The sequence below is a fragment of the Phacochoerus africanus genome, chromosome 5 (genome assembly GCF_016906955.1).
Source record: "Phacochoerus africanus isolate WHEZ1 chromosome 5, ROS_Pafr_v1, whole genome shotgun sequence".
Taxonomy (NCBI): Eukaryota; Metazoa; Chordata; class Mammalia; order Artiodactyla; family Suidae; genus Phacochoerus; species Phacochoerus africanus.
Window position 1 is genome coordinate 124834532 of NC_062548.1, and position 25660 is coordinate 124860191.

At 40.5% G+C, this 25660-nt stretch overlaps 2 protein-coding genes across 2 annotated transcripts in view; one reads left to right on the plus strand and one right to left on the minus strand.

Annotated features, from left to right (window-relative positions):
* The window catches only part of VSNL1 (visinin like 1), a 110013-nt gene extending 94079 nt beyond the window's left edge, over positions 1 to 15934 (minus strand). The window contains exon 1 of the mRNA XM_047782605.1: positions 15662 to 15934. The gene's annotated coding sequence lies outside the window, so the exon portion shown is untranslated. The remainder of the gene's footprint in view (positions 1 to 15661) is intronic.
* Positions 15935 to 16101: 167 nt separating this feature from the next.
* The window catches only part of RAD51AP2 (RAD51 associated protein 2), a 37602-nt gene continuing 28043 nt past the window's right edge, over positions 16102 to 25660 (plus strand). Inside the window, exon 1 of the transcript XR_007134819.1 lies at positions 16102 to 16221. The gene's annotated coding sequence lies outside the window, so the exon portion shown is untranslated. The remainder of the gene's footprint in view (positions 16222 to 25660) is intronic.

The following is a 25660-nucleotide window of genomic DNA, read 5'->3' on the forward strand; positions in this document are numbered from 1 at the left end:
TCATTCAATGCATATTTATTGAGCATCTGTGGTACCCTAAGCACAGGACTTGGTTCTGAGAATACACTAGTGAATAGGTGGAAGTTAAGTCTAAATCTTTGTTACGTTAAGTAAGTCCTAGAAGGACTTAGGGGCCTTAATTATTCACATATCACTGTAACTAATAATGATGATATTATCTGATATTGCAGAGTCCCTCTATCCTAGGTATGCCTCATGCATAATCTGATTTAAAATTTACAAAGACTATGCAAGATAAACTTTCTATTTTTAGACAAGGAAACAGTAGCCACTGCAACCAGTGAGTGATAGTGTTGGGGTCTGAATTCAAGTCTGTGTGACACTACAGCCATGATTTTCCTTCTACCCCTATATCTGCCAATCAATCACTTTTAATGGTAGAACTGATTTAAGAAGTGATGAGGTGGCATTATTTTATAATTTACTTCCATTTATTAGACTATTCACTTTAATAAATATTGTCCTTATAATAATTGATACAAAAATGTAAGTTCACCAATTCTGGGATTTCACACTGCCTGCATTTGGTACAGGAATTTCTTAAAAATAACCTTAAAATGGAAGCAAAAGTCAGGTTCCCAGAGTTTTTCTTTTAGACCAAGAGTGCCAAATTCATGAACATTGAACAATGTGAGACTGTGAGTGTGCTTATTTTGGCCAGTCTGCTTCCATGCTATGTTTTAAAAGGCAAAGACACCAGGCAGGTTTTCTGATTGGCCCAAATACCATCTTCTTTTTTTGATTTTTAGGGCCACACTTACAGCACATGGAAGTTCCCAGGTCGAACTGAAGCTGCAGCTGCCAGTCTACACTATAGCCACAACAGTGCAGGATCCGAGCTGTGTCTGCGACCTACACCACAGCTCACAGCAACGCTTGATCCTTAACCCACTGAGCGAGGCCAGGGATGGAACCCTCATCCTCATGGTTACTACTGGGGTTCATTACCACTGAGCTACAATGGGAACTCCTAAAATACCATCATTTAACATTCATTTAACACCTGACCCGCTTCAGACCAGGAGCTTCTTGAAGACAGAAATTTGTTTTAAGGATCTTTGTATCCCTGGAATCAAACTCAATCCCTGGCACATGGTAGATGCACAAAAGGTGTTTGCTGTGTGAATAAGAGAAATTCTCTCTATTAACAGTCTCCTGGGAGTGTGAAAGTGGCACAGGGCTGGCATGGAATAGAATAAACACTGAACGCAGGAAACTTGGCATTCAGTGCCTCCTAGGAGCCAAATGGTCTTCTATTTCAAGAAACCCTGATTTCAAGAAAAAAAAAGTCAGAAGTTTATTTAAGCTAAAACATACATGAGTGAATTCTGTTTTAAAGCACCTATGTTCCCTGACAACCCCTTAGATGTCGGGACTTAGGAGCAATCCAAAGATTAATGAGGCCCTGTGTCTGGTTTTTAGGAATTCACAGATGGGTTAGGAAGACTACTCTAGAAATGACAAGGAAGAGGAGGAGGATGACAGTGGCAGGAGTGGTAACAATGACAATAAAGGCAAAGTACGCTATTAAAAACCGTGTAAAACAGTGTTCTGGGACCTTAGCCTAGTCATGGCTTGCTTTCCTACTTCCCGCTTTAAAACAAACCAAGCAGAAGTGGTGAGATTTCAGACAATTGCAGGTAGGTTTTGATTAGAAGAGGCTCTTCAGAGCTTCTGAAAGGAATGCAGCCATCTGCTCATAAAGTAGGCACTGAAAATGACACACTAGTTTAGACGCATTTTCAACAAAGCTCTAAATGTTATAACTCCCCGGGTCTACTGTTTCTCTAAAATCCCATTCTCTGACACTAACCAGGAAAACCTAGGTTCAGAGAAATTACTCGTTCTGCTAGCAATGCCCAGAAATCTATGCCAAGGTCGTTTTTTAGGCCACCCTTAAAATGGCAGTGAATTTTGTGCACAAAGATGTCCCTTTCAGTGGTATTTAAAACGTTAACATGTGTAACAATAAGAGGCTAGTGAATTACACCTCATCCATACATATGGGGGAGGGTACTGTCTTAAAATTACATTTGTGAAGAGTTTTAACTGCAAGGGTGATGTTCAGGGGGAAAATGTAGAATGAAAATTTTAAAGAAATGAGTAGTCTTCATTAGAAAACAATATGTATAAAGGAGGAATATAGAATTTATAAATAACAGAATGTAGGTAAATTTTATTTTTTCTGTTTTGCTTTCTAAATTTTCTACAATGAGTAAGTAATCTTTTTATTCAGAAAATGTACTTAAAAAGAACCAATTCCCAGATTTAATGAAACTCATTTAAAAGCTGTCACATAAGAGTAAGGGCCTGAAGTACTGAATATTTGTTCGGCGAATTATCTCTAATTCCAAGAGCAGCCCTCTTTAGTCTAGTTTTTGGAGTTTTGTCAAATGGGTTTTTTAAACCAGATAAAAACATTTATTGAAAGGAAAATGTAATCTTTGTCTCTTTCACATAATTAAGACAGAAAAATTCTGCACTTATAGCTAATCCTAGACAACCATAAAATTGGAATAGTCTCACTGCTATAATGAGGCAAACCATGATGACCATCAGTGGTGTCCACGTTAGAGCCAAATTCAGAGAAATAACGTGATTCTTGGTTATCTACCATAGGAATCGATAACTACAACTCAGAGATGCTAGCTGGGATGCTGCGTGGATCTTTAGCCTGCCTTCTATTCTATCATCTTCCAGTTGACTTTCAATTCACAGATGTATAACCTTATAGAACTATTACAAAAATCTGAGTACTCTTTACCAGCAGCTTCTGGTTGGCATTTTAAGAAATGGTGCCCATGTAACACAGAAGAAACTGCTCACTTTACATTTTCTAAGTAAGTAGGCATAAGTCCTACCTACAAGAACATTGTGTTACTGCCATTGGGCTATGAGCCTTTATAAATACAGTGCTCTGAATTCACACATTCATGGTCTAGATAAAGTAACCATTAACTTCACAAATGGTTTTAGATATACCCAATTCAAGAGATGGCCTGTCAGCTGCACTTTGTGCTATATCTTTCTCTTTTTGTCTTTCTAGGGCCGCACCTGCAGCATAGGGAGGTTCCCAAGTTAGGGGTTGGAGCGGAGCTGTAGATGTCGGCCTACACCACAGCCACAGCAATGCAGGATTTGAGCCGTGTCTGAAACCTACACCACAGCTCACAACAAAGCCACATCCTTAAGCCACTGAGCGAGGCCAGAGATCAAATCTACGTCCTCATGGATACTAGTCAGGTTTATTAACCACTGAGCCATGATGGGAACCCCTGCACTATATTTCTTGATTATGAATTCATTTAATTTCTTAATTTGAGAATTGAGAGCAGCAAATAGTACTTCATTATTAAAAACTGAGTGTCAATTAAATGCTAGGTTCTGTGAGGTATTTAATACCTATTATCTCTGGTTTTTGAAACAATTTTGTGAGACAGTTATAATTTACATTTAACAAATGAGAAGATGGAGGCTCAGAGAGATTAAGTTATTTGCCTAAGGCCACACAGCCACTAAATGGTGGAGTCAGAATTTAAATTTGGTTTTGATGTATTGTCCAGTATTATTTCCATTTTCCCATGTTGCTGATGATTATTTAGATTATCTTATTCAGAATTTTTATTTTACACCCTAAGAAACTGAGACCCCCCCCCCAAAGGAATGAAGTGACCACCCAAGTTCACAGAAACAAAAAGCAAACCAAATCTGAATCACTGTAATTGCCTCTATTGGTTTTTTAAATTATGCTACCTCTCTAAAATTATATTGACCTCTGCTAACCTCTGCTAACATGATACCATATTTTAATTTTTGCCTATCATTTTTAATTGACATGAAGTTAAAAATATCTTACAATATTGTCATTTTTCTGAACTCAGGATAATTTGAAAGTCACAAATTTCCTTGCTTTTCATGTGGGAAACCATACAGAACATGTCAGTGGGGAGGATTAGAGCTGTTAATCACTAGCCACTTTGGCACAACTGTGGTCAAATTTCCATCCAGAAGCAAAATGGGAGGGATCTCAGGGGATCAGTAGCCAAAGCACTCCAAGAAGTTTCCTCAAGCTTCTTGGCCCTGTATATCTTTTTTTTTTTTTTTAAGGAAAGGAACCATATTCACAGAAGACCTCGTGCATGCCAGACACTGTTCTTAGCACTTCCAAAGACGTTATGTTATTAACCTTTGAAGTTAATCTCAGGAATACAATTTTCATTTTCCAAAAGTTAGATAACTTTTTCAGAGCAATGAGCTCATCTTTGAAGCCCTGTCTCTTTTGTGCATACCATACTTCCCTCTAGGGAGAAGCCTGTCTTATATAAACGTCTTTTATAAAGTAGGCTGATGTCTACTAGCCAACTGGGATGTGTAGACCTTATTTGGATCCTTATTCAAATAAACTGTAACAATACTTATGAGATTTGAACATTGACTAGGCATTTGATAACCTTAAGTAATTTGGTCGGTATATGACACTACTGTGGACCTGTTTTAAAGAGTCCTTGTAGATACACATTTAAATATCTATAGATGCAATGATATAATGTCTTCATTTGCTCAAACTCTACCACTGGAGGGGAAAAGATGGGTATAGAAGTGAAGCAAAATGGCTATAATAACAGTTAAAGCTGGGTGATGGGTACATGGGAGTTCATTACATCATTCTCTTCAAATGTTTATGCGTTCCATAATAAAAAGTTTAGAAAGAATGATATAAAACCTGTGTAGATAGGTGGAGAGACTCCTGGGTCTAAATAACATCCTTAGCACTTAGTAGTTGTGTGACCTTGAACAAAGTACTTTCTTAGACACAGTTTCTTAGTCATAAAATGAAGCTTACCTTGTAGACACTTACCTTGCAGAGCTGTATGTGGACTCAATGAAGTAACATGTGTCAATATCCAACACGGAGCCCACTATACACTCTAAATTCTTTTCTATTTAATCTTACTACCAATATAAATGATCTCTGCTTTCATTTCCTGGCTCTCCTGACTTAGCCTAGAGAAAATTTCCAACATTCAGATGAACCTTATTTTGGTTAAGAGCCAAAGATGAATGATTTAAGCCCTCTGTTTATAAGTCATCCACAGAGCACCTCTTTTGAAGAATATCCTTTTCCAGTTTTTCCCATACCATTGGTACCTAGATCTAGACCACCTTCCTCTGCCACTCCAGTTCACACCAGGTACTTCTTTCTAATACCTACAGCAGCAAGTCTGGCCTAAACCTCTTGTTTTATGAATGAATCATATGCCATTTTGTATTGTTCCTTTTCTAACCAGTTTATTGAACGGGTTGGCTATATAGCTTTATTTTCTCATCACTGCCTCAAATATGCTCTACTGTGTCTCCTTTCCCCATCCCAGGATGATATGTTGGGCTGATCTCTATCTTTTCAGGTCACTTTTAAGTATCAGAAAAGTGGTTGTTTCTAGGTATTAAGAAGTTCAATCTAATTTAAATGTAAATTTCCACTATACATCCAATCCGAGCCCTCCTTCTCAGCTCAATTTTGAACTCAGCAGTGGAGCAGAGATTGTAACCTGTTCTTTCATCCTGCTTGCTTCCCTCCTCCACTGTTTGCTCTGCTGCTTCTAGGGAGGGGGGAAGAATGGGAGGTGATAGAGGAAATGGGCAAGGTCTCACTTGACTGTGCTGGTGTAACTTGGCCATCGACACCTCTATGAGTCAGATGTTCAAATGCTGCTTCTATAATCCTAGGGGTTGTAAAGCCTTCAATAGCTCCTGGCTGGAAATTTCCAAACTTTACAACTTATTCATGGGGCAACGTACAGTTAACTTGCTACTACTCTTATATTCAGCTGCCCTCCAGTGGCACACTGCCCTAAAGTGTATCAGACATATCTCCTTTCAATGAACTTCCAGTTTCCTAGGAAAGCTGGCACATACACAAGTGTTTACGAGTCTAGATGTGGTAAGAGGCCAAATGATAACTCTCAGCTGAGATGACTAGGGAGGGGTTCCCAGGGAAGAATCAGATTTTGATAATCAGGGCTGTGGAAGCTCACGAGAAATGATGTCCATTGTCCCTGCGGGCCTGCACTGAGAGGCACAGAACTTGTCCAAAATGGATTCCCTTTGGACACAGGCACATGTGGGTCTCTTTTGTTTGTCCCATTAGTTTTCCCTGCCCTTACATTGTTCAGATCTACACACACATGCTGAATCCAGGAATGGAAGGCCCCATTAGCCTCAGAGATAGGATAAAAATCTTATCTGTTAGGATAAAAATCTTATTTCCAAAGCTTCCCTGCTGCAACAAACACAGGGGCATGACCGTGGTTGTCATTCTTTCTATAAAGTCTCTAAAAAATTGAGGTCTGCATGCTCCACTGAAAAAGGCTCTGGGCTCAACTATGACATGAAAAAGCCTGAGAAAAATACAGAAGATGTGGCTGTATCTCAAATCTTAAATAATTTAGGTTTTCCCTCCAGAATTAGTTTATTTCAAAATCACTTTTTCAGTTTAACTGCGTGAAGAGCGTTATCACATATTTACCATTCTACCCTAGGAACTGAAGTGGGGGAGGGTAGAGGGCAGGGAACTTCTCTGAGCAGATACAATCTCAGTGCAACCATTTGTACAAGATCAATACATTGATTCTTAAATTACCTTTTTTAAAATCAGAGATAAACTAGAATTCTACAGTTGAATGGTAATCAAACGACTGTATACCCTTACATGGCGCTATACAGTCCACAGAGTTATGTTCAAAGTCATCTCAATCTCACAATCGCTCCTAACCAGAGAGGGTAGGCAATCTCACATTTATGTTCACACAACAAAACTAAAACCCAGAAAAGTAGAGTAACTTCCCCAGGACTTCACGCTTATGCTACCTAAAGCATGGCTGTGACGTCTAAAACACACAATTAATTACTCCTAGTCTTAATGTGCCTTCCATAACATAGTTTAGTTTCTGTCCTTCTTTTCCAAGTGGGTGCTTCAGAACCACTCTGAGAAGGTAACAAGCATGTTTTAACATAAGTCCTCCGTGCAAACAGGTTTGGAAACAGAAGCTAAAGCAAAGCTAAACAGATACTGGGGCCCTTACAACAGGACCACTCAAACTTATTATTAATAGGAAAATGTGCAACTGAAGATATTCAAGAGTGGGATACAGGAAACTACAAAAGGTTTCCACAAAACTGTTTGAAGTGGAAATAACTATCTAGGTCTTGGAAATATTTCTTTAAAGAAACAAAGTCTAACATGTTCTTACCATCAGATTTAAACCACCTTCCCTTTCAACTCTGCCACTTCACCTAGAATAAGAAAACTTTCAAAAGGCCTTCCTATTAATGCCATCGCACACATGATTTGTTATACAGCTATGTACCCTTATGGATTTTGCTTCCAAATGTAATATAATCCGTGACAGTACGTTGAATTCTTGTGTGCATATCACGTATGTCTGCATGTGTGTATTTGTATGTAGGTGCACTGCTCCCTCAGCCCCCCCTTTGAGAGCCATTCTCTGCTCTTAGCCAACGTACCTTCGTGGACACTTCCACAAGTGCTCAACAAACAAAGGCTCTGAGGGGCTAAGCCTGACCCAAACGTGCTCTGCAACAGGTACTGCGGGCTCCACCAAGGACTCCCTTTCTGCCATTTATTCAATGTTACTGGGTAGACATTTGATGGGGGAAAACTATGTAAGTGATAGTGCTAGGGCTGACACAAAGAAGTGAAGTAAGGATGTCATCAGAATGTCTCAAACGCCCTCCAGGCACCTTGGAGGAAAAGGCAAAGGAAGGAGAGGATAAAGGCTGGCAGACAATTAAAGGGTGGCAGATATATCTTCCAACGTAATTTATGAAGAGCGCTATAAATCACTGGATTGAGGAGGACTGCTCAACAAGTGAACATCAGTCAGCAGAAGCTTTGGAAACTCGAGTAGGAGGTATGCCTTAAATGAATGGAAGACTTTTCCAAACAGATGCAGGAACACAGGTCTATGCTAGGGCATTGCTTCAGTGCACGTACCTTCTCCAGGAACACACTCACCGTGCTGCCCGAGATACGTGTGTATTAGCTATTATTTAACTATCAGAAAACTAGGACAAATATACTTGGAAAGAGCAGAGCACCTAGAACATGAGACTAGGAGAAATGGTGAAATGCAGGAAGGAAGGTGAAGATCCAGAGGGAGAGGAAGAATGATTTACTATGTACTAAGCTCTTTTAGGTGGTCCAGATATATATAGACAGTGTCCTCAATAGTCCTATAAGGTAAATATATTATCCCATTTCACAAGTGAGAAAAAAGCCCTCCCCCCCAAATTAATTAGAACCAAGTCTTACCCAATTCTGTGAATGATCCGAGACCCCTACTATACAAAAGAACATGAGAATTTAGGTACAAATCTGTAGACTTCAAAAGGAGAAAAGGAGGCCCCTTTTTAACTCCAGATAAGAAATAAACTTGAAAGTCCCTATTCAATGGGGCAGAAAATAGAGGAAGAAGAGAAGAAAAAGCTGAGAAGTGAAAAGGCTCTTAGAAGGGCTAAAGATAGTAAGGCACTTTGGATTTGTTGTGTGTATGCGTAGAAGGGCTGGAAACAAGTTTTCGGTTCAGTAGAAAGAGGGTTGGGAGGTATGAAAGCCCTGGGAGAATGAAAGTGTAGGTCATATGAGTTCTCCTACAAATATACATTGAAAGATTAGTCATGAAATTAGTTGGAATAACAAGGGAGGTGAGTGGAGCGTATCAGACGGAAATTCTTTTCTGGGGGGAAGGTATCAAAGGATAGAAGTATCACTGTATAATGTTTAAACTAAAGGCAGGACTCTTGAAATGTCTGCACTGAATTTCAGTGACCCACTGGAGGCCTGGGTAGGAAACAAGGGCCACATTATTTAGCTACATTGGAAAATAATAGATAACCTTAAAATTTATTCAATAAGAAAACACGTCCTCTTAGTTCCATACTCTGTATGTCCAATTATAGGCTTGTATTGTATTGTAGGGGGATGATGGTAAAGAAAGATATAATGGAAAGCAGATGCATTTGAAGAAAGAATGAGAGAAATGGGAATTTTGAGGTCTCAGTGTAGGCATTTCTTCTAGAAATTCTCTCCTCTATGCATCTATATACCATCTTTTTATTTGACTTACTGAATTTCACTTATCTTCCACGTTAGACATACATTTCTTAAAGGCTGAGATTGTATCTTATTTAATGTTGAAGCCACAGGGAGTGCACAGTGCTTGGCACATTTACTTAACAGATATTCGTTTTACAAGGTAGGTTAAGCACTGTTAACGTTCATAGGCTGTAGCTCAATTTCCTCACCAGAGGTTCCATTATGAGTGAGATTATTGTAATTCAGAGACGGAAGGGGTTTAAGAACTATTGATTTCTGATGAAAGGAATGATAGTGATGATAACAGCTATCGCTGAATGCACATTTTCAATAATGAAGCGTTACATTATATTCTTTACATGCATAATCTTCTACTCTCTGTTCAAGAATCCTGTGAATCATCAATGTAAATGGAAAGTGAGGTTGAGGGGTTAAACAACTTATTCAAGTTTATGGAATAAGCTGTGGAACTGGGGATTTTTATCTAAGTGTGTCTGGCTTGAAAACTTTTGTTTAGGTTTCCTCTCATAATTTCTTTTACGCCAAATGAAACCTCGGTAAGGGTGGAGTAATTTTTCCACTCACAAACTAAAAATGAGGGAAGATTTAATGGATGGTTTTCATCTCACGCTGAGGAATAAATACCTTTATAAATATTTAAAAGAAAAACTAACCCTTCTCTTTACAATTTAAACTTTCTTCACAATTTCTTTTTTATTTTTTCATAAAATTTCCCATATGAGCAAGAAAGCAAATACCAAGCACCTTATGTATAAATTTCAGAAATACTTGAACTTGGGGAATAAACAGAATTGACAGCCTTTCATCAACTCATAATATCAAATGCTAAAGCATTCCAACAAGTAGAAGCTGGGAATTAAAATTCAGACTTGTACAGCACAATTTTGTACATTAAAAATAAAATAGTATATTAATAAGTATTTACTGATAATGCTTAATGGGCCTCCAATGGGAAATCTGACTCATAATCTAAGCTTAGCGTTTTTTTTTTTTTTTAAGCTTAGGTTTTAAGAAATCAGAAATAAACACACTATTCACAGATTGATAAAGCCAAGGCAAAATGTAAAATACCAGACACTCCAGTAGCACCAGAATCTACTCTTCTAAGAAGCCTTCAACTGCAATAAACAATCTAAAGTAGGAAACAACAGAAATATTAGCATGTCATTGATGGCACTGAAAAAAAATTCACCCAGGCTGCAAAGCACATTTAACATGTTAATAATTTGCAAAAAATCTATTTACATTCAGCTTTTCAAAAGTTCAGAGTCTTTCAGAGCCTAAGAGATAATAAACAAGATCCAAAGAAAGGAGAAAAAAATACATTTAAAGTGACAGATTTCTAGTTTCAGAAAAGTCCCCATGTGAGCAAGGATAAAGAAAAATAGTATTAATTATACAGATCTATTAATAATTGCAAGTAAATTTAACTGATTTGTTAACACTTTGACTTTTATGAGCAATACTTGATAAAAATGAAATCTTAATTAAGAGAGTCCTGTTTTCTAAAAAAAGTTCAGCAATTATGCACGAGATATATTCAGCGTGAAGGCCACTTGGTGAATAAGAGTACTCCAAGTCTTAATTATAATTTAGAACAAAAGGAAATAGATTGTTCACCTGAAATAATCCAACAAATGGTTAGAAATGCGGTGCACTGTCTCTTTTAAAAAACAAACAGTTGGTGGTTATACAGGAGGTCATTTGTATTAGAACTGCAGTGAAGGAAGGCAATGGAGAAATCCAGAGAAAACAGAAGAATCATGACAAATTACCTGACTTGCAGGCTTTAAGTTAGCTGATAAGGGTATAGAACAGCTCTTTAATGTATTCACAGGCACCTTATTATTAAAGTGTCAAACCTCTTTGAGGATTTCTTGAGTAATTTGCTATTCCATTTCTGTTTCATTCACTAAGCAGCTTCTAAAGCACCCCCAAGATCCCATTTGTGGAGTTCTCAGTGAATGAAGCTGGAAGCAACTCAAACTATTTTGATTCACTTAAGAGTGCATAAGCTATCTTTAGAAACAAACTGTAGATGAGAAATCCAGTGTTATGGTCCCTTCACCGTTTGAATAGGTTAAAATAATTCCATAGCTCAAGAGACCTATCATCTAAATACATGGTACACATATCTGCCATAGGCTAGGTTTATACACCCTCTTTGAATTCTGATACCGGTTCTTGTAAATACGTAAAAATGATTTATATTTTTACTTATTAAGAGATAAAAGGCAGTATACTCTGTAAGTGGATTAACAAGCATGCTTAAAGGTAATCAATGAAGTGCTTTTATATTTTTACTGAAAATAAATTATAGAATGATATTTAGTCTAGCTTTTCCTTTTAGTAACATAACGATATTTAAAGCAATATTAATTGTGCACATGCCTTCAGTAGGAATTATTTAATTTCTTGACATAATTAATGAGGTACATGCAACCTGATTCTTTTTATAACAAATATTTAATTGAGAAATATTACAGAGTATCTATTATACAAGACACTGTCTAGATAATGTGAAAATATGAAAAAGATCATTACATCTCTGCCCTTGTGAAATACGGTTTCGCATTTTAGATATGTCTTTAAGATAAAAATGTTCCATACTATATTATATTTTTATATATTGAAGGGATGGATTAGGTAATTTATATGGACCCTATCCAGCTATTAATTAAGTGAGTTAACCACTCGGATAGTAGAAATAGCAATCACTTATTAATTTATCTCTGTGCCATTTGATACTTTGGAAAATTAATATATCTACTAAATGTAACTGAGATGGACGCTGTCAATTTCAACCTGAGATTAACTGAATGTGATCCTTTCTGTTAGAAGAATCTTCCTATCTTCTTAAAGGAGCATAAGAATCACACCACAAAAAGACCCTTAGAACAACATTAAATATATTTTGCCCTAGTGAGTTAGGAAACCATGCATTTAGTATTGATATTATACCGTCATTCTATGAATTCCCCAAGGAGCTCCTCAGCAACGTTTGGAGTCCATGCTTATATGCAACCCAAATGGAAAACCTATAGCTTGTCCAGGACATTTCTTTTTATCATGCTATCCTATTACAGCATCAAATTCATGGCACAGCAAACCAAAACGGGACACTTAGCAGCTATAAGTTTGCAGATGTCTGCAGAAACTATGTGGTGTTCAGAATAGCTTGTACACATCTGTTTTCAGAATGAGCTAGCAAGACCAAGTGTCATTTGACCCAAGGGTATTTGGTAGGGACAGACTCCATCCAAGATAGAGCTCATCCCAATTCAGGAAAGGTTTACCATTAGGGAGGTAGTTAAATAAAATTGTTAATTGGAGGATGTGCTGAGAAACACCACCTTGCTTCCTCAACAATTTTCAAGGGTATTGACCTCATCTTTCAAATGAGGAAGAGACTCAGACTCAGACTCTGTCTTTCTCGAGTCTCAGCTTTTTCAGGTAAGAATTCCTGGCATTTCCCCAACGGGGACATGTGTGGTGGGTTCGGTCTCTTTCTCAGTTTCTGAGAGATTATATTTTTGGAGAGGGAAGGAATGCCTGGATTATTTTTCAAAGGCCTTGAGTTTTATTGCATAGGAACTCAGGAAATTTTTCTGGAAGAAAGGGGGAAAATGAGGGAGAAATAGAGAAAGCAAATGAGTGGAAAGGAGAAAAAAAGAAGGAAAGAGAAGGGCCAATTAGGCTGGTATTATTGCCTGCTTTGCAGGCCCTGTCCAGCAACACAGCGCTTTAAAGCGCTAAAGGTTTTAAAAAGCTGCACAGCTTTCCTGCACAGCGCCTGCTTCAGGTTGAATCAGTCTAGCGTCTTCCTTCAGTCCTCCTGCCCAGCCTCCACCCCCGACCCCCCTTCTCTGCAGGTGGCTTCATCTGGAGGATTTCCATGAAGGCTGGAGACAGGCAACTTGGATTTGGGTTCTGCCTTCTAGGAGCCAGAAGAGAGCTGGCAGAGCCCTCTGTGTGTTTACACTGCAGCATCCTCACTCCACTTGGTCCCAGTGCCTGCAGCTGCAGCAGTTCTGGAAGAGGTGAGACAGGTAGAAAAGAGGGGAAGGCTGCCTGCAGTGTCTCAAAAGGCTGGATTCCCTGAAGGATTTGGGGGAATAGAGTAGAGAGGGGATGGTGATGGGCCTGGACAGTTTTCAAACAGGAGCTGAAGATTCTGACTCGTTTGCCAGTACTCTTCAATAACTCGAAGGATGCCAAAGAACTCGACTGAGGTACAGAGGAGGCCAGACTAAACATCTAAGGAGGCGGGTATATCAGACATGAGGGGTGAGAGAAAAGAAAGAGACCTCACACACAAAAAAAGAGAGGCAGAGAAGGGAAATATGATAGTGTGAAAAGGAACCCCTGGGACTTTCTCAAAAGATGTGCTGGGGTGCAGGTTTTTTATTTATTTGAAGACGTCAGCAGTGTCACTAAGGATGCTAAATGTGCAGAGAGAAGGAAACATTTTCCTTCAAGATTACTTTTTCATTCTTGATTCCATAGACTAGAAGTTAATTGACTTTTCCCTAGCTCCAGGCTCTGGGCCTCAGTTTCCTCATGTGTAAAACAAGGGTTTGGGCTAGACGCTTTCGAAGGTCTCTGCCCGATGTGACCCTCTAAAACCGTCAGCCTATGAACCAGAGTATCCGAGGGCAAACATCTGTGAGCTTTCAGACCAGGTTTCCCATTCTTTCTCTAGCACCCATTTATCAGTGTGGGGCAACACCCGCACCATTCATTCCAACTCTCTCTGATGACAAGGAGTATGGCTCATTATGACAAATGATTGGTCTTTCTGCCCTGGAGTAAAGAAGAGACAAATGGAGAAGGCAGTCTGATTTACACTTTGGGTTTCCAAGGAGAGGATATTCTCGAATTTTCTATTTCCAATTTCGTCCACTTAAATAAATGATAAAATTTCTTCCAAGAGTTCCAAACAGTTGGACTGATTAAAGGGCCAAAAAGTCCTATAGTAATCTGTCCTATTTGGGGTAAAATTTATTTCCTTTCATCCCAGAAATTGGATCTGCTTTTTCCACGGAAATCCAGCATACACTGGCCACGCTCTTCTCTCATCTGCCTGCCTCATGCCGTTCTGCCAACCTGCTTCAGTGCAGCATTTTCTGGGGTGATTAAACACCCAAGCTTAATGTGAGTGTACTCACGAGTGAGGTGTTCAATGATGCCTGAGGCCGTTCCCCCCCCCCAACATTCACATGTAGGCAGTTTAAATGGCAGTGAGGATAAAATGTGTTTTCCCATGAGTTTCCTTTTTAATTTGTCCCAACGTGAAAATTAAAAAATTAACATGCAGAAATACAACTCTTTGGATCCTCTTGTCTTCAAGTGGGCTGTGACACACAGGCAGTGGCTACACTTGTTTTCTTTTCTTTCTTTCTTTTTTTTTTTTTCGCACCCACTAGCATTTCCATCTCATTTTAGTCTCCAAAATATGGACAGGAGGGCAACTCTAGAAAAATGGACTCCCACTCTGGCATCTCACAGGGCACTGATCCGTGCAGTGCTGAGCACTCGCATGGAGCATCCCCATTTCCTGCCCCCTCCCCCAATTCACCGGCGCCCCTGATTTCCACGGGGGGTTTGACCTTGCAAAGACCCTTCTTCCGTTTCTGGGCAAGGAACAGCCCGTTTTAACTCAAACCACGAAACGACCCCTTTCTCCTTTAAAGAAACGCTACCGAAGGTAAAATATCTGGGTAAAAGACGTTTTTCAACCCTGCATGCAAGAATGCGAATACGGGATGCAAAAGCAGGTAACTAGTTTGCGTCTGTCAGTCCCCGTTCGGCGGCTCTGAGTCTCAGACTCTGTTCAAAATAGACGACTAGACTGGGCGGTTGAACACCGTCCCTTTTTCTGCTCATTCACCATCGTGACGAAAAATCAAAACCGAAAAATGATCTAATCATCTCTAAATACTCAGAGACATGTGCTTATTCTGCGCCTACCTCGGTGTTTCTGAACACTCACATCCTCTTGGAAACCCACCCTGGTTTCCACACCATCTCATCCACTCAGTTTTACTTAACGAACACGTTCACTGCTCTTCCACGGTGAGAAAAATGGTGCACCAGCCCCACGGATGACAGGTTGGTACTTGACTGCAACCGCTCAATAGTTTTATCAGCAACCGGAAAACTTCACAATCGGTCAATTAACTACTTAAATCGGTGGAAGAAAAGCTGCTTATTTATAGACAAACTTAAAAAGCACCTCAGTTTCACCTATCTTAAAGCTAGCCTAAGATAAGCCCCCAAACACGCCGCATACAAACACTCCCCCTTCCCCCACCCCCATTATTCCAAAAGGTCCCTCTCGGACTAATTGCAGGTTCCATCACCAGCATTAACCAAAGCAGTTCTCACCGTGCCTTTAGCTGTATCTATGCAAAGCAAAGTATGTGACAATAGCCAAACCATCTCCCAGACAATTGGCTGCACTACACATGCAGAAATGCAAGGAAGATTGTATTTTCCACTTACAGTTATAGCGCTGCGCACGGTCACTTAACGACAATGATAAAACTCAACAGTTCTTTAGAAATAACTATATGTGTATATATTTAATTCGGATAAACGGTTAAGCCGGCTCTGTGTGTGGTTCTCTCGCGCTCTTTTTGTCTCCGGAGCTCCAGGCTGCTTAAATCCCTCTAGGATCGCGCCTTGCAAGTCCAGCCGCCGCCGCAACGCGCTCCGGTAAGTCTGCTGCAGATTGGGAATCCCATAGAAAAACCTAGGGTCCCTGGAACTGGATGCGCAGGCGCGCGAGCCTCCGCCTCTCCAGGCACCCCCTCCCCTTTCCCCTCCTCCTTCCCTCCTCCTCCTCCTCCTCCTCCTCCTCCCGCTCCGTGGCACCAGCTCGGAGAGCTCTGGGGCCGGTGACCAAAAGCAGCCAGGCGTTGGCGCATGCTCAGTTCGAGGGGCTCGGAGTTGCCGCGAGTGGATTCCATGTCTCCAGATTTTAGCAGAAACTCAAAAGGAAAGTAGATAGGAAAAGGGAGCCTGGCCTCTGGGGCAACCCGCACCTGGACGGGCCCAGCAAAGTAAGTTACCCAGTCTGTTGGCGAAGGCCGAGGCCAGAGGTGGAGAGCTTAGAGCCCGCTTTTCCCGTGGCCCTCAGCCCTAGAGGGCCCTCGGCCCCCCTTTGTCAGCTCTAAGGTGAAGGTGATAACTTGCAGACATACCTTTCTCTGAAGGAAGCGTTTCCAGTAAGCTGTGAGGGCATCTTCCTGGCTCAAAGTGGAGAAACTCTTAGGGTGGGCAGTCGGCGTGAGCCATTTCTTCCGAGGGTCTTATACTGGGAGGACTAGGAGCTGGCCTTTTCGTATCCGCTGCTCAGGAGGGTCCGAGTCCAGAATGGCGTGGAGAAATGTGTACTGAGGGGACCTGGGTTTGAAGCTTCTTGCCTTGGGTGACCTTGGGCGAATCATGCTAATTATCAACATGTGTTTAACAAGGGCCTTCTTTATGCCCTTAAGACGTTTTATTGAATATGCTTGGGGAGGGGGGCAGTGAAGGGGAAGGAATGAACCATTCTTGGAATTCCAGGGTTGAGGGCTTGGACTAAGACGTCTTATAAAGTCCTCTTCTGTGTTTCTGAAGGACTAGGACGTTAGCCGGCCCAGCCCCATCCCAACTGTCCTAGCCAATGCCTAGAAGACTTGGCAAGGAGTAGTGCCCAGTAAATGCCTGGTCGCTTCCCTACCAGAAAAACAAGGAGAATTCCCACATGTTCCCAACCTGCCTCAATGGTGTTGTTTGAATAACTCGACCACCTGCCTACTGACTTTAGACACCTTTCTAAGCTTCGGTGATACCAAATGTACACCTCCAGTCGAGGTGTATCTTCAGGCGGTAATTGCACTTTCAAGAGAGGGAGATTCTGGAGGCGCTGACAAGATCCAAGCAGAGAGCTTCAAACCATATCACGTCCAGGAAAACTGCAGTTAACCTTTGGGGTCTGAGGACACCAAGAATATCTCCCGTGGCAAAGGGCCTCGATTCTGATAAATCTCTGCTGCTAGGAAGGCCTACTCCTGGCTGCTAGTTGGGGGCGGGGGGGGGCGGGGTCTCTCTTGGAAGAAGCTGAAGCTACTTAAGCAAAGACCAAGAGAAACTCCGCCCACCGAGTCTCGGGCTTTGCAAGGCTAGTGCTAGGTGAGGGCCTCGGGCGGGGACCCCTAAGCCACGGCCCAGTGCTCAAAGCCCACCTGGACGGCTCAGGGCCCGGGGGAACGTGCTTCGCTGGGCCAGACCCCTCGGGCAGGTGGCGCAGGGAGGGAAAGCACTCCCGGGACTAGGCTTGCCGCGGCGCCCTCCCGGTGGGGCTCTTCCGCGCGGTGCTGGTGGCCGCGGAAACCCGGAGCGCGGATTGGCGCGGAGCAGGGCGCGCGGCCCCGGCGCGCTGCGGCAGCCGAGTAGGTTGAGGATCTGGCGGGCGCCAAGCCTGCGCTCCCCGGCCGCAGTGCGCACTGCGCAGCGGGGCTCGCCTGGCCGATTCTCTCTGTTTCTCAGGGTGCGGTGCGGGGGCAAAAGTCAGTTCTAGATAAGTCGCTTTGGTTGGCCAAGGAGACAACCTCCGAAGCTTTCAAAGTAATTTCCCGTCTTTTGTCGATTTCCCCTACTAAAGCATTTTACGCTGTGCTCTCTGGTTTCTTTCTCGAGAACAGTCTCCGCACTGCAAGCAGGGTCACGATGCCTTTTTGCGCTTCCGAGAGTTGTACCTATTTATTGTGCCCTAGAGGTCTCTTTCGTAGCAGGGTTAGGTTTGAAATAACTTACTGACAACTTGTGTTTAGGAAAAAAAAATGAACACATACTTTAAACCGTGTTCTGCTATAGGGGAGATGTGATTTAAATGCGTGCGTTTTGTGAAGCAGCTTTGTCTAATTGGGCAAGCAGCTTTTTGTTGTTGGTAACCTCTGTTTGCACCGAAGCGACCTTAAGACGATATCTTATTTTTTCAGTCTCTGGTTATCGTGCAGCTTTATCTTTTTAAGCTCTATGAATTGTTGTTAAGATTTGTGTGTTGCCTTTTATATATACAGCACGAAGTCACAGTACGGAAGCCGATCCTAAAAACACCGAAGGGATATGATCATTTAAATTATAGAAAGCGGTTTCTCTCTTTATAGGGTGGTAAAATGAACTTTAAAAAAGGAGTGTGGTAGGGACATTAAAAAATGAGGGAGCCTTGGGTTTCTTTGCTTCTTCAGTCATTTGCAGATGTCACTGGTGATCACAGAAGACCAGAGATGTGCTGCCCCGGGGTAGAGGGACTGGAATACAGCAGCACCGTGTTGAGTGAAGAATGCTATTTATTGGCTGTAGCATTTGTCCCAGTACTTAACAGTCAATTCCCCAACCCTGGGGATCGCCAGTAGTGTCAGCTTTTACATCCTGGAGACTGGGGCGGGAGGAAGAGGGGGTGAGTCTGGGCGCAAGGAGGGGAAGGGAGAAAGGTGCTATAGGGAGAGCGTTGTTGGTTTTTGGTTTTGGTTTTTTTTCTGGAGTACCTGGTAGAATCCTCAATTGCCCAGAAACAACAGAGAAGCTATTTTCCTTCCCTCGGTTGCAAATATATTCTTTTCTGAAGTCACCTTACTTCTGCCTCATTCCTTCCCAGATTCAAACAAACAAAATAAAACCAAGACCGACTTTTCAGATATACACAACTTCATTTAATATTTCCATCCACTTTTCCCGTGGTATGGACAAGTTGAGAATGGCAGAGTAAAAGTGCAAAATGCCAGTGGTATAACACGTCTAAGCTTGTGGCCCTGTGAGCTCATGGTAATATTATTTATTAGACATGCTGTGTATAAAGTATGTGAGTCAAGAAGGGTGGAACTTAAGGCATGGAGGCATTTAGGAAATTGGAAGAAAAATTAAGTGTTTGAAAGACAACATTAGAAAATGAAAAGAGACAGGAATTGGAAAAATGGATTTATACTCATTTAAATTCATAAAGAATAATGATAGTAATTTTCTGGTATGGGAAAGTGCCTTTATTTCAAAAAGCTAAGGATATTAATCCTTACAGAGGAGAAATGTTATGTAAGGTAATTATGTTTATCCTGATTTTTTAAATCCTATTTTAAAAAATATGTGGATAGACCAACAAAAGAAAGTAACTTCTCTAAAAGACAAACAAAGTTCTCACCTAGAATAAAACCTTACTTATAGCAGTTTTTATGACACATAAAGCATTTTGCTATATTTGTTTGTACTCCTTCTATATGTTCTTTTTCTAAAATAAATGGAAAACTGCAAGATCCTGAAGGAGTGACCCCCCATGCAATTAGAGGGAGAGTTCCATGCCTCTCTCTACAGAAGAGGGATTAAAAGTCCTAGTTTTAATGGATTCAGTTGATCATTTCATCCAGCCCACTCCTGATTTATCTCTGTAATCCTTGATTGAATCTAAATTCAGTTTGAAAGATCATTCTTTGCCATGTCACCAATTTCCCTTAAAATTTGAACAAACTGTAATAAAAGTTAAGTCCCTGCCAAATAAATTGTCAAAGTTCTGAGTTTCCAGAAGCTTCTTGGAATCCCAGAAATAGTCATACTGAGTGCAAGTGGTCTACAGCCTTAAGAATAGAAAATGCTTAATTCCAGAGTTCCCTTGTGGCTCAGCAGGTTAAGGACCTGGTGGTGTCACTGCTGAGGCTCAGGTTACTACTGTGGTGCAGGTTCCATCCCTGGCCTAGGAACTTCTGCATGCCTTGGGTGCAGCCAAAAAGGAAAAAAAAAAAGCCAAAAACAACCTTAATTCTTTTCTGTCTTCTGCATTTGGGGCTAACCTATATTTATGCTCTTAAATTGGAAATTTTCACCACTGTTGTTAGTGACAACACAAAAGAAATGATGATAGAACTGGACTATTCATGACCCCTATTCTTTTTCTTCAATGACCTTTTAGGTAGTCTGTTTGCTAGGCTGTACTCTTGTTTTAGCTGGATGATTAGCCACTGCAAATGTAACCACAGACTCATATTCTGGAACTTCTGTACTTTGAAGACCATCATATCCTGAAGGGTCTTCAAAGACCCATTTGCCTGAAGCAGGTCTTAATGACACCCCCCCTCCTCGGCAGTCTCTATTTTCCTTATTATAGTTCCTTTGAATTTTTACTCAAACTCAACAGAGAATCTTAGCATAAAATTTAAGGGAGCAATAAAAACAATGAACTGTACACTCTCTCTGAGATAACCAACAAAACAAACCCATCCTTTACCAAGGGATTTTCACAGTGGGGTTTACATTTTTGTCTACTGCCTGAAGGAGGAAAGAAACAATTGGCTCCCTCAGTTTTTAGTATTCTTATCATATTTCTCCTTTCAAGTTCATGTTACATTCTTAAGGAGGCTCAAGAAGAAAAAGAGTAACCATTGATGATCTTTGATTTTTTTTTTTTTTCAGAATGTAACTTTAGTACCTGTACCATAGTCTTTAGGAGGGTGGATGGTACTGATGTGTTTTTTGTTTTTGTTTTTTGGGGTTTTGTTTTTGTTTTTTCAAAAGAAAATGTTTGAGTGTTTAGTAGTGGATGCAGGTTGAATGTCTTTTGTTCTTATTCATTTCTCAGACACCTATTAAGCACCTACTCTGTGTCAGGCAGTGTACCGAACACTTTATATGCAATATTGCATTTAATAATAACTCTATTTACATGTGAGATAGGTACTATTATAACCCATTTTGCAGAGGAGGAGGAAACCGAAGCAACATAGGTATTAGTAACATCTCCAGATGCCTTCTTCAGTTGGTCTTAATTCCTCCTTCGTCTTCACTCTATTCCAATTAATATTATGGTTTTCCCTCTAGAATTTAAATCCACCTAATCTACCTATACATGATAAATATAAATACTAAGATCATCTTATTTCTCTTCAATAGTCTCCCATCTCCTCCTGAGAAAACTTCAAACCCTAAGTCATGTGTTCAGAATCTTCCACCATGTGGCAGACTGCTACTTGGCTGCCTAACCACAGAGCATCTATTTTTGGCGGATGAGGAGGGCAGGAAGGAAACAGGCTCAGATAAAAGTCTACCTTTCCCAGCATTCCTGCCTTTTCATCTACCTAAAGAACAGAAACAGAAGTCTCCCTCTTTTTTTTTTTTCCTGTTCTTCCTATATTTCTCCTTTATTGTCCTAAAGAGGGAGGGTTCTAGAAGAGAAAAAATGCTCGATCGTGATCTTAAATCCAGACATTACTCTCCAGGTCCTCATTTAGGGCTGCTTATAGAACATCTGCATGTGAATTTCTTAGATACTTTAGATGTAACATCTACAAAATACTTATCTCCTCTTCCCCTCCACCTCTGCCAATCTCCCTGTGCTCCCTAGCACTTTGAAGGTGCCTCCTATGAACCCAGTCCTCTAAACCAGAACCTTAGGTATCACATTCAGCTCCTCCATCTCTCTCATTGCTCATTAAACCATTACTTAAATCCTATAAATTCCATTTTCTGAACGTCTCTCAAACTCGTCTCTCACTGCCACTGCATTAGTTCGGCCTTTCATCATCTCACTCCTGGTAACTTGTTATTTTTCATTTTTGTAACTATTGAAAAAAACTTAAACAAAATCACATCACTTCCTTGAATAAAACCATCAAGTGGTTTCGTATTTTCTACAGTAAAAATAAAAATGTCTTAGCACAGTATACAAGACCCTTTATTCTATAGCTCTTGTATACCCCTCTAGCCTCATCTCCTGCTGCATCTTTTCAGTCTTTCGGGCACCATCCGACTATGGAGCTGTACTTCTCTGTACTTTTAGATTTGCTCCTTCTCTCTTTTTGGGAAGCTCTTCTTCCCTTTGCCTGGAAGGTCTCTATTAATCCATCAAGCTCAGATAAAATATTATCTCCTGACAGAAGAATCTTTCACTTCCTAGCACGTAGTGTTCAGTGTTGCTCTGAAGATTAACTGAGACAGCATATATGAGCATACCAACCGTGAAGCTCTATTTAAACATATGATACACTGTAATAGCAATTCATCTGTTAATTCCTAATACAGGTGGTGGTTGAAACATGGGACTAGATATGATGGCCAAGGGACAAGTAGAGAGAGAAAGGACGAGAATGGTAAATCCTTGCGGAATCATCTAAGTTTAGAAAAAAAGGAATTTGGGAGAGTGTATTGTGCACTTGTTATTATATATGTGCAAACCCCAGGAAAGTAATAACTGTTTTATTCATTTTGGTACTTTGAAGCAGCACTTAGGATATTATCTTTAAAAAAGTGTGGTGGAACTAAAATAATAATCGTCAAGGGTTTTATGTGTATCTAACCCAGCTAAAAAGGAATATGACCCATAGTGCAAATAAAATAATAATAGGTTTCCAATATATGCATGTTGGTTGAATTGCTTTAGAAAATATTAATATTTAATTAAATTGATAATTATTAATTTATCTATATGTAAATCCATATTTGAGTCTCTCTACCTACTTATCTATGCATCTATCCAGGCATCTATCTACCTATCTAATTTTTTGTTTTCGTATTTGGGATCTGTAGTAGATAGCTTTGGGGGAATATGCCTGGCCGACAAATAAACAGCTCTCTGGTCTCTCGTATAGTCAAAAGAAATAGGTCTCTGGCTTGGTTGGATATTAGAACCTAGTATCCAACCTGTTGCTTGGTTGGACATTAGAACCTAGTGAGGCCAACTGGGTTTTTTCCTCCCAGAAATTTGAAGTTGACATGGAGAGTGTTGTGTCCATTTTTCCATGCTCCAGAAAATTTAATGTGTAAACTTTTCCCGTCATGTTTAGCTTTGACCATTTTCACTGTATTCTATGGAGGGTCAAAACTTTGTTTTCCTTGACACTGATTTGTTTTTCTGTAGTGTTGATTCTGTTATTTTATGTCCAGGGCAGATTTTGATTCTATTAATACATTTTATATGTTTTATTTTTCAGCTTTAGTGTTTCTGCTTTATCTCACTTTATTATGTCCCTGCTTTAGTTCCAGAGGCCGCTTCTTTTATCTTTTCTGAAGATGCAAAATAGTTGCCTTCTAAGATTTTCTTCCGTTTCTTATTTTTTAGAAATAAATGTTTCCTATGAGTTTCTAGAGCAATGCCTTCTTTCCTGGATTTGCACATTTTCTATGCATAGGTACAATATTGTTTTGTTGTTTTTCCCTACTTGGAGAGCACTATTTTGGTTCAAAATTTTCCAACAGAGTTGAGTTTGTATTTCCTTTAGATTCTTTCGCTGTTCACTTGGGCACTGGTAATTTCTCTTAGACCTAGCTTTAAAGGACACATAGATATGCCTAGCCATTAGTTCAGTCTACTTTCTTGTAGAAAGGCAACATATAATTCCAGGGAGTTCCCATCGTGGTGCAGTGGAAACGAATCCGACTAGGAATCAAGAGGTTGCGAGTTCGATCCCTGGCCTTACAAGTGGGTTAAGGATCTGGCGTTGCTGTGAGCTGTGGTGTAGGTTGCAGACACGGTTCAGATCCCGTGTTGCTGTGACTCTGGCATAGGCCAGCGGCTACAGCTCCCATTGGACCCCAGCCTGGGAACCTCCATATGCCAAGGGTGTGGCCCTAAAATATATATATATATATATATATGTGTGTGTGTGTGTGTGTGTATAATGTGTGTATATATATATGTGTGTGTGTGTATAATGTGTGTATATATATGTGTGTGTGTATATATATATATATAATTCTAATTTCTTTATTTTTAGTTAAGTTTTTATAACTGGTACATCATATCTAACATGATGAGCTCTGAATCCATAGGACATACATGTCATAATTTTGTTTTAGTTTTTTGGGTATTTTTTGCTTTGAGGGCTGCATCTGTGGCATATGGAAGTTCCCAGGCTAGGGCTCAATTGCAGATGCAGCTTCCAGCCTACACCACAGCCACAGCAATGCAGGATCCCAGTTGCAACTGCTTCTACACCACAGCTCATGGCACCGCGAGATCCCTGACCCACTGAGTGAGGCCAGGGATCAAACCCACATCCTCATGCATACTAGTCGGGTTCATTTCCACGGTGCCACAGTGGGAACTCCCATAATTTTGAAATTATTTAAATTTGATTAATCATTTAGAGGATAGTAATGATTATAATTTGGAAATCCATTTTAATGATCCATAAAATGTTGAAAAAATATATATATATAAAATCTATAAGCCAAAAAAAAGTTCAGTTAACTCAGAACAGGAAAAAAAAATGTTTCCTAATTGCCCCCTATTACCATTTAGGTAAGAAGATGTACTGGATTAAATAAATCCCCTCAAAATTCATGTCCATCCAGAAACTTAGACTGTGACCTTATTTGGAAGTAGGTTCTTTGCAGGTTAAGATGTGTTCATAATGGATTAGAGTAGGCCCTAAATCCAAAATAACTGGTGTGCTTTTAAGATGAAAGACTCAGAGACCAAGAGAGACACACAGGGAGAATGTCAGGTGACTATGGAGGCTGTTGGGCTGAACCCTCACAAGCCTACAAGGCCCCATGCTTGCCCAGCTTCAAGGCAGAAGAAAGAGGCCAGAGGCAGCATCAGAGATATGAATGGTTTAATGGATGAGGGAATTTACATGTCTGAAGGACCCCCCCCCCACCACCACCAATGTGACGCAGATGGTTCATGGTAGCAGTCTTCACTTGGAGGGGGTTGGGGGAAGAAGTGTTGGCTCATTAGTTACCAGGGAAACCAGTGAGGATTATGCCCCTTACCACCTCTTTGATAAGCTATCATTAGCTGGGGCCTGGGGCAAGTAAGTGGGAAGGTCGTTCCTGTGCTTAGGGTGTAGGTAAAGCGGGGATGTGCAGAGAGCAAGAGAACAGCCATTTGGAGCAGCCTGACCACAAAGAGTCAGAGATTGGGGTTACGCACAAACCAAAAGAATGGCAGGGATTTCCAGCAACCACCAGAAGCTAGAAGAGGGGCTTGGAGCAGATTCTTCCTCAGAGCCCCAGAAAGAACCAACCCTAGTGACCACCTTGACTTCAGACCTCTGGCCTGCAGAACTGTGTGAAAGAATACATTTTTGGTGTTGTAAGCCACCCATTCTGTGGTACCTTGTTACTGCAGCCCTAGGAAATTAATAGATAGGATAACTGCATTTAATTATAGCATTCAAAAGACAGATTTACAAGAAAGAATATTCTGGCATGGAGATAATAGATAAAATTTTCTTTTCTACAAATAGTCATCTCTCATCTTTTTTTTTTTTCTGTGAAAATCACTTGATTTTAAATTAAGAGACATTGATTCAAAAACCAACTTTGCTACTCAATTAGATGTAGTCTTGGGAAAATCTAAGTTCTCTTCAGGACTTGATTTCCTCATTTATAAATTGAGGAAGACTAAAACTCTACCTAAAAGTATAGCACTATGGCTCAAAAATTTGAAATATTGAGCATCCACAAAATTCCAGATAGTAAATTAATAGAGATAATTTGGGAATGGCTCAGAGGAAAACGAACCTGACT